An 8,159-nucleotide genomic window follows, 5' to 3' on the forward strand; every position below is an offset into this window, starting at 1 on the left:
AAAAAAAAATGTGGACATACAAGATCTCCTTTAGGTCTGACAAAGACTCAGAGAACACTGTAGTGAGTTTCATCAGGGAGCAACAACTCAGAGTATAACCTAAATACAGCAGCCTAGGAGGAAAACTCCTGACCTTGTATTAGCAGAGGACAAGGTGGCATGTTAGGGGGACTGTACCAACAACTGCACTGAACCCATGAGTTGAAGCATCTTAGAGCATTAGTTTTAGTTTCCAAGTTTCTGTCTTTTGAAGGTATTGTCTAGGTCTACTTTGAGGATCAGGGCTCAAGCAACTGTATGCAGAAAATGTTTCCTTGGAAGATGTTTCTGTTCCTTGTCAACCGTCTGTGCAATTTCTGTAATGAGTGGCCATTTGGTTTAACCTGTGTCTTCTCCATGGGAATAACTGGTGTATATGGGGAAGTAATGTTACATTCAGGTACTCGTGTAAGAACCAAAAACATTTTTGCTAGGAGGAGAAATTTGGCTTAACTTTTTTTTTTTTTTTTTCTGAACAAAGACAGCTGTGAGCTTTTGTGACCTGTGTGAATTTAACGTATTTGAAACGCTGCCATTTCAGAGGATTGCTGTTGTCCCAAGGCCTCTTCACCAACAAAGAGGGTGGAAATGGCCCTGACAAGTATCCAGTGCTCAAATGGCCTCCTTGGTATAGATTTCCATTAGCAATCCCATACACATCCCAGTCCCAATTCCCAGAGCAGGAACATGTCAGGACAAGCTGTGATCTGGCCAGGAAAAAAAGGAAAGAACCATTTTTTTCCCTCCAAAAAGAGCAGTGCTCAGACAGAATGCTCCTGAGCCTGAGAGAAATAAGACAGACATCTCAAAATGTAGATTTGGACAGAAAAATTATATGGCCCCTAGGAGTTTAGCTTCCAGTCCCTCACACAGATATGGTACTCATACCAGTGTTTACTGCCAAATATAGATTAACAAAACCAGCTGCTTCAATAGCACGTGTGAAACAGGCTGTCACTCAAGTCAGGCAAATGCTTCGTGGTGGTTGCTGGTATAAGCAGCTCTGGGCCGTGAGCGGATATTTTCCATTTTGCCATTGGAAAGCATCATACCTTTCCAGTTCTCCCTGAAGAGCAGAAAGGGATAATACAGAAGAGTGCTTGCAGTTTTAAGGCGGTTCCCCATGCAGATGACACAACCTGGCAATGCCAGTGTCCTCAGGGGCATGGCAACATGACCCTTACACAGTGGCAGGGCTGCACAACTATCAGCCACTGCCGTCTACTATTTTATGAGCTCAGAATCATAGATTCATAGAATCATAGATGAGTTTGGGTTGGAAGGGACCTTCAAATGTCATCTAGTCCAAGCCCCTTGCAATGAGCGGGGACATCTTCAACCAGATAAGGTTACTCAGAGCCCCAGCCAGCCAGGCCAGGAATGTCTCCAGGGCTGGGGCATCTACCCCCTCTCTGGGCAACTTGCGCCAGTGTTTCGTCACCCTCATTGGAAAAAATTTATTCTTCATGTCTGGCCTGAGTCTCCCCTCCTTGAGTTTAAAACCATTACCCCTTGTCCTGTCATAACAGTCTCTGCTAAAATGTCTGTCCCCATCTTTCTCATAGGCTCCTTTGAAGTACTGAAAGGCTAAAATAAGGTCTCCCTGGAGCCTTCTCTTCTCCAAGCTGAAAAACCTCAACTCTCTCAGCCTTTCCTCATAGGAGAAATGTTCCATCCCTCTGATCATTTTTGTGGCTCAGAGGAGAAAGTTTGTTAGATGGTGTGGAAAACGTGGGGTAGACCTAGCTTTTCCTTAGCCATTGCAGACTACCATGAATGCCTCTCCCAGTACTGACCTGCACCACCAACAGCATCAGTGTCAGCAGGGAAATTTTGTCCCTAACACCTGAACTCTGCAGACAAGCACCAGTAAAATTTCCCCATGAATATGAAGAACCCTGTTCAGACCTTTTCTCTAGCTGTGCAGTGAATAAATCACAGCAGCTTACACTGTTTCTCATACTAGTATCAGTAGACCTAAGGACAGAGCAAAGAACTTCTCATGATCTGACATACAGTATCTTCAAGTATATCTCAATATTTATTTTTCAGAGGAAATTCAGCAGAGAAGTAGTAGTACTGTGGTATTCTTTTAAGTCCATGATCTTCAGAAAAACCACATAACAGAAAATGGAATATTGTGAGCAGCCCACATAATTACTCATGATAGATAACTGTATTAAAAATTAAACATAAATTATTGGAGGCATTACAGTGTTGGCACAAGATGAAAAAGGTGCTTCATATTACAGAAAGGTTTAGCTAACTGCCTGAAAGTTCGGCTCAATAGAAAAGAGACTAGCCCAGATAAATGGAAAGCATTTATTGTTTGAAATATGGATTTTAATATAGCACAGCACAACCCCAAAACATCAGTCCTTTTCAATATGGTTAAAGTAAGATGGATCTTGCAGATTAAAGTAGCCAGCAAGATGTTCCTTGGCAGAAAGAAGCAGAAGAATTAGAAAAGGAGTCTCCTTGGAGCCAGTCCATGTCTTTGGAGGAGGATTCTTCACCTCTTTTATAGGGCTCCCCAGAGTCCTGCCCAGTTCTTTTATATTTGAGCACTGGGGCACGCCGATGGCCTTGGCATGTGAATGACCATTCTACTCCTGAGGACAACCAAGTGTCAGAAAAAAGTTGCGTTGGGAGTAAAATAAAGCTCATTTCAACTGGCTGTGCAGATCTATAGCTTCCCCAGACTGGATGAGGATGCTGGCAGGAGCAGACATTTTTCCATGGTTTATACAGTTCTGCCACTGATCTAGAAAATCTTGAAGCCTCACACCAGAGCTTTAAGGTCAATGGTATTTTATGAAGGTCTGATTCCTTTCTGTATTTAGCATGGCAGCTTTTAGCAGTGCAGACATCTGCATGTTCCATTTTAGCAAATATTTTTTTTTCCAGAATGGTTTGTAGATTTTAAATATTCATAAGAGTTTAATTTCTTGGAATTTCACTTCCAGCTCTGACATCAGTGACCAAATTAGAATTTAAAAATTAGCTGAAAGCTGCAAACTCCTGGACAATCCTCAGATTAAATCTGGCCTCTGACACCTATGTGACCCTAAGAATATTGCTGGTTAGCTTTGAAATAGTAATGCAAAATTGTTCATTGAAATTGCTAAAGGCAAGCGGCTTAACTTCTGTACTAAAACAGGGATTACTGAGGAGGATTTAGCTGAAGCTGCTGACTAGTAAAAGGGGTGAGCACAGAGAGGGAAAGGTATAATGTTACTTTCCCAAACAATTAAGTATTCAAGATGTTCCACAGTTTCCAAGTCCTCCAATGACCAGAAAATTTTAAATGTTTGTAAATCTGAATATGTCCTTGTGATTTTTAATTTAAAAAAAAAAAAAATAGGGTAAATTGATACTTAACATTTAGTCTTTTATATTCTTCCGGTATAAAAATTTATCAGGCAAAATTAAGAGGGGAGAACATAAAAACACGATTATTCCAAGAATCTGTCACAATTTTGTTAGCTTTCTCAGTTAAGAGCTATCTTTTCACTCTGAGTTTGTAGAGATCCTTGCCCAGTTTTCTAGAACAAGGGCAAGGAGGGACTATGATGTTGATAACTATTCCAAAGTAGAAAAATAAATAAATTTCCACTTGTCTGCAGGACAAAAATAGGATTTTTTGTCTCCAAGCCGTTACATTCTGATGATGATGATGTTGATTACTGTTATTATAATCATTATCATTATAAAGGTTTTGTAGAGTAGAGAGATGCTGTGAGGGAAAAACAAAAAAAAAAAAAAAAGAAAAAGAAAGAAAGACACACATTCACACTGTTCAAATAGTGACTGGGACTATGGAGCTAAATTTTACCACATGAACATCCTTTTTTATACCTGTCCTGCACCCAGCAGTCAGATTCCTCAAGTGCACAGTAGCTTGCACAGACCATGGGCTCTGCTGCCTGGCTTTTCTCTGCATCTTTGCTCTCTCCATGTCATCATCTGCACCACCATGATGTAATCAAAGAGCTCATCAGGTGTCACATTTGGATCAGCTGAGGAGCTGAATGTGCTGTTTATTTGAGTGTATAAATATTTGTCTAGCAAGCTGGGACAGTGTGCTCACTTGTACCAGACATGCCATTTGTTCCTTGTCATTTGTTCTGTTACTCATGCAAGTGTGACTCAGATGTTTTCAGAGGAAAAAAATAAAATGTGAGACCATATGTCTCATCTTTCATAAAAGACCCTTTCTAGGGGGAAAGCCTGGGTAGCAGCCCTGAAGAACTTTATTCTGAGACATGCGTTATCTATAGAAGAAACCAACGGTGGTGATGATAGATCCACTGAAAATTTGTTACGATTATACCACAAGAAAAACTCCTTCATCAGCAGATAGTACGAGCCTGAGATAGCAGAAACTCCTTCAGAAATTTCAGACAGGTCTTACTCATTCAAGAAACACTAGAGAGAGAGCCACTCTGCGCCTAGCTGTGGGTTTCATGACTCGAGGCTGCATTTGCCAAGACCAACCTTTGGGCTAAGAACTTCCATGTGGCAGGGCAGGAGCACGGCCAAAACCAGACAAAAGCCAAAGGATTTTCCTCCAGCTGGTGTCAGATGGAGGATCCAAAGGAGGCTCTCTCCAAGACCTTCTAGTTTATAAACAAAACTGAAAGCACGACACGTCATTTGAAAGACTTGAGGTACTTTTTCAGCCATTCCATCCTTCTTCCCATGATAAAGATCTGGGTCCTCATCTGTTGTGCCACTGGAGATAAATAAGACCATATAGAATTTACCCATTTCCAATGTACCTCAACGAAGAGAGTTTACTGAGCCCTATTATTTGGCACTGATTGCTGTTTCTTTGACTAATTAGCACACAATTGTTTAACTACCATCTTCTGAAAATATATTGAAAATATAGCTGCTTCCCTTTTCAGAAGATGATAGCTGTGGGTCATCCAAGTAAGGAATTTCACCTCTTCACCACAGCTGGTGCTGGCTCAGGGCAATGAGGAAATGGGGTAAGCTTCCCCTCCCCTCCAGCTTATTTGACTTATTCAGCACTTGTCTCAGACTACAGCAAGACCAAAGATGCTGTGATTTGCATTCTTGGTTCTCATGACCTCTCTGAGCCTTGGTACTGTGTCCAGGATAAGGAGACTGGCTTGTCTGTGCCTACTTCCCCTCCACCTGCTGCCTTCTTCCTGCAGGCCACCCTCAGTTTATGCTCTGCTCCCTGCAAAGCACCCCCAACACCAGAGGGAGCACAGAAGAGTGAGAACTAACCTCACACCCTCCATGCCAGTAGAAGAAGCCTTTGGGATCCCCTTTGCAACTGTATTGCTCCATAATTGTGCTGTATCTATCCCATAGCTTCAGGAAGAAATTGTTAACCACCACAGAACAGACTTAAGAAAACTCCTTTGCTGTATATAATGCAATAAACATTTGAAGTTGAGTTTTGGAAATATTTTTCTCTTTCCCATCTTCTCAAGAGGGGTGTGTGCTGCAAGACAATAAGCTGGGGTCTCTATATCAAAACACACAATATGTTTCCACTTTAGCTCAGGACCTGGACAGGACAAAAAAGAGAGTAAAGCAAGGAGTGAGAGTTACATGAAAAATGGTGAAGTCATTAAAAATTTATAAAGGAGGGGATCCAACTGCAGTAATGAGGCATCACACAAAGGCAATGGAGTACTTAGCACTAAAACCCTTTCTACATGCTATCTGGTTACCATCTTATCAACACGACACCCATTAGTGTCTGATAATAGTAACTAATCAGCTGTTCTGCCTTCCTTTATTTTTCTTCAGAAAATATCTTCTTCACCATGCAGTCCCTCCTTGCAACAATATGGCACACTAAATAATGCATAGGATTGATGCCCTGTCATTCAGCCCTGATGTCACTTCCTGACAAGGTAATGCTATGTGCTCAAAACACTTGAAGCCCACATGAGTATTGGTCCCATAAGAGACCTCAAAAGAAGATCCCAGTCGTCAGAGGCAATCACCACCTCCTACTATCATGGATCAGCTGAAATTCTGGGCAGTGACCATGTCAGTGTTGGAATGCGCTTCTTGATGTGGTAATGAGCATGTGTGGAAGGAGAGCACCAGCCCTGGGTTCAGCCCAGTGGCTGGAGAAAGCCTTAGGTTTGGGCGATCTGATGTCCTGATTATGAACAAACTAGATAAAACACACATTTTATATTAAAATTGGGATTTCTAACCCAGGGCAAGAGACTGCCATATGGCTGAGAAGTGGTATCACTTTTATACACTCTAAGTGTGAGATTCTATGCAGGTCTTTCGACATATGTCAGTGATGGTTTCCAGCTATAAAAAGAGCTTGACTGTTTATTTTGTGGTTGAAGCTTTGAACTGCTGCGCTGGGACATGGGATTCAAGACTCCCTACCCAGAACAGCCACAGATCTCCCATGTGATTAAGACAAGTCATTTCTTCTCTCTTTCATTTCCCTGTCCATAAAATGTTAGTTATAAGAACTGTCTAAATAATTTACTTTTAACTCAGGAACAACCTGTAAAGTCAAGAAAGAAACAAGACCCTCCTGCTTAAGGTTTACCTGAAATTTTTAAAAGATCGCTTTCGTGTTGAAGATAAAAAACAAAAACAAAAACAGAAAAGTCAAATGCATTTAAACTTGGGAGATTTTAGTTGCATTTGGTATTTTGCCTGTTCTAAATTAATCCTAGTCAAGCTTTGAGAGAAAAATTATTTCAGAAAGGAAGCTACAAGCAGTTTTACCATCAAAAACGGAATTAGAGACTTTTTGTCTCAAACCCTTGTAATCATGTGACATGGATGCACACACAGTTTTAGTGGACTTAATTCAGCATTTTTTTTTTTTTGCAAATACGACTTGATAAAAAAAAAAACAACAACATGCAATTCAATGCGCCTTTTCTATTGCTTGTCTATTTACAATGTGCATTCTTCTGTGGAGTGGGGAGAAAATCTAAGCCATACTATAATTAATATTAAGGCTACCTAGGAATACAGATATCAAATGGACTTCTAAGCACTGTTTTACTATCAAACAAAGTACAAATAAAGACTGTTAAAGGATTCAAACCCATCCTTGAGGTCCTTGTAGGCAGTGTTACATTCTCCTATGAAGAATTTAAATAAAGCCAAAGACAGCTTATAAATTTTCAGCAAGGTACTGACAGAGAAACAGCCTTTATAAAAAAAAAAAAGAAAAGCAGTTACCATTGAAAATGTTCTTCAGAGTTTTGCTCTTGCAAGGTGCCAAGTATTTCCAGAGGACTGGAGTACAGGGTGGTAGGAATTCATGGTCTCTTTTAGGACAAACAAATTCAGGAACAACAGTACCTTCAAGAGTAAAACTAGTGCTTGCTGACTGGGCAATGACCTCCATGCATAGCCTCAAAAATTGCACAGAGGAAATGAGATAATATGCACAAATATATGTGGTTCTAGTTTAAGCCTGAGGATGTGGTTTTATCACCTTCTTCTCTTCCAGATGGAGAAGGGTGCATTTTGTATCATCCCGAGTATTACCATAGACAGATTGCCAGAAATTATGCTGGAGCATTCGAAACACTTATTGAGTCACTCTGGGACATCCTTTCCCTTGAAATCTGAGGAAGCTCAGCATCTCTGGTTTCTGATGTGCCCCTGCTCCAGTTTCACCACCTCTAAAGGGGAGGTAAAAACAGGAGGCTGTGTGGATTCATTCATTTATATGGTAAAAATAAGGCACAAATATTAAACGATACCAAAGTGCAAGTGTGATGGTATCATTATTTCCTAGACAGTATTCCCAGAAATAATGCCACGCAGAGAGGCCATTAGACACATTCCTTTGCTACTACGGTGTAGCAGGCATTCTGACAATGATGTAAATGCTCCCTACTAATGACTTAGGCTTGCACAGTGACAGACAGCAGGGGTGGGATTCATTGAGGCTTGTGTCCAGACTTCCTTTACACTCAGTGAAACTCTATATTTTTAAAGCACAGTTCATTTTACCTTACAATTAATCTATTTAAGGCATCAGTGTTGGAGCAAGAGGAAAAGGACCCTAGCAGGGCTCATTTCTCCTCACTGACTACAAATGAGCCCTCATGGGAGTTACTAGTATATGCATATATACA

General features: G+C 40.8%; 1 long non-coding RNA gene across 1 annotated transcript in view; it reads right to left on the minus strand.

Annotated features, from left to right (window-relative positions):
- Positions 1 to 7,547, minus strand: part of LOC110365498 (uncharacterized) — a 59,207-nt gene extending 51,660 nt beyond the window's left edge. Inside the window, exon 1 of the long non-coding RNA XR_010473501.1 lies at positions 7,252 to 7,547. This is a non-coding gene — a long non-coding RNA (uncharacterized LOC110365498). The remainder of the gene's footprint in view (positions 1 to 7,251) is intronic.
- Between the last annotated feature and the right edge of the window lie 612 nt (positions 7,548 to 8,159).

This window comes from Columba livia, chromosome 1 (genome assembly GCF_036013475.1).
Source record: "Columba livia isolate bColLiv1 breed racing homer chromosome 1, bColLiv1.pat.W.v2, whole genome shotgun sequence".
Classification (NCBI taxonomy): Eukaryota; Metazoa; Chordata; class Aves; order Columbiformes; family Columbidae; genus Columba; species Columba livia.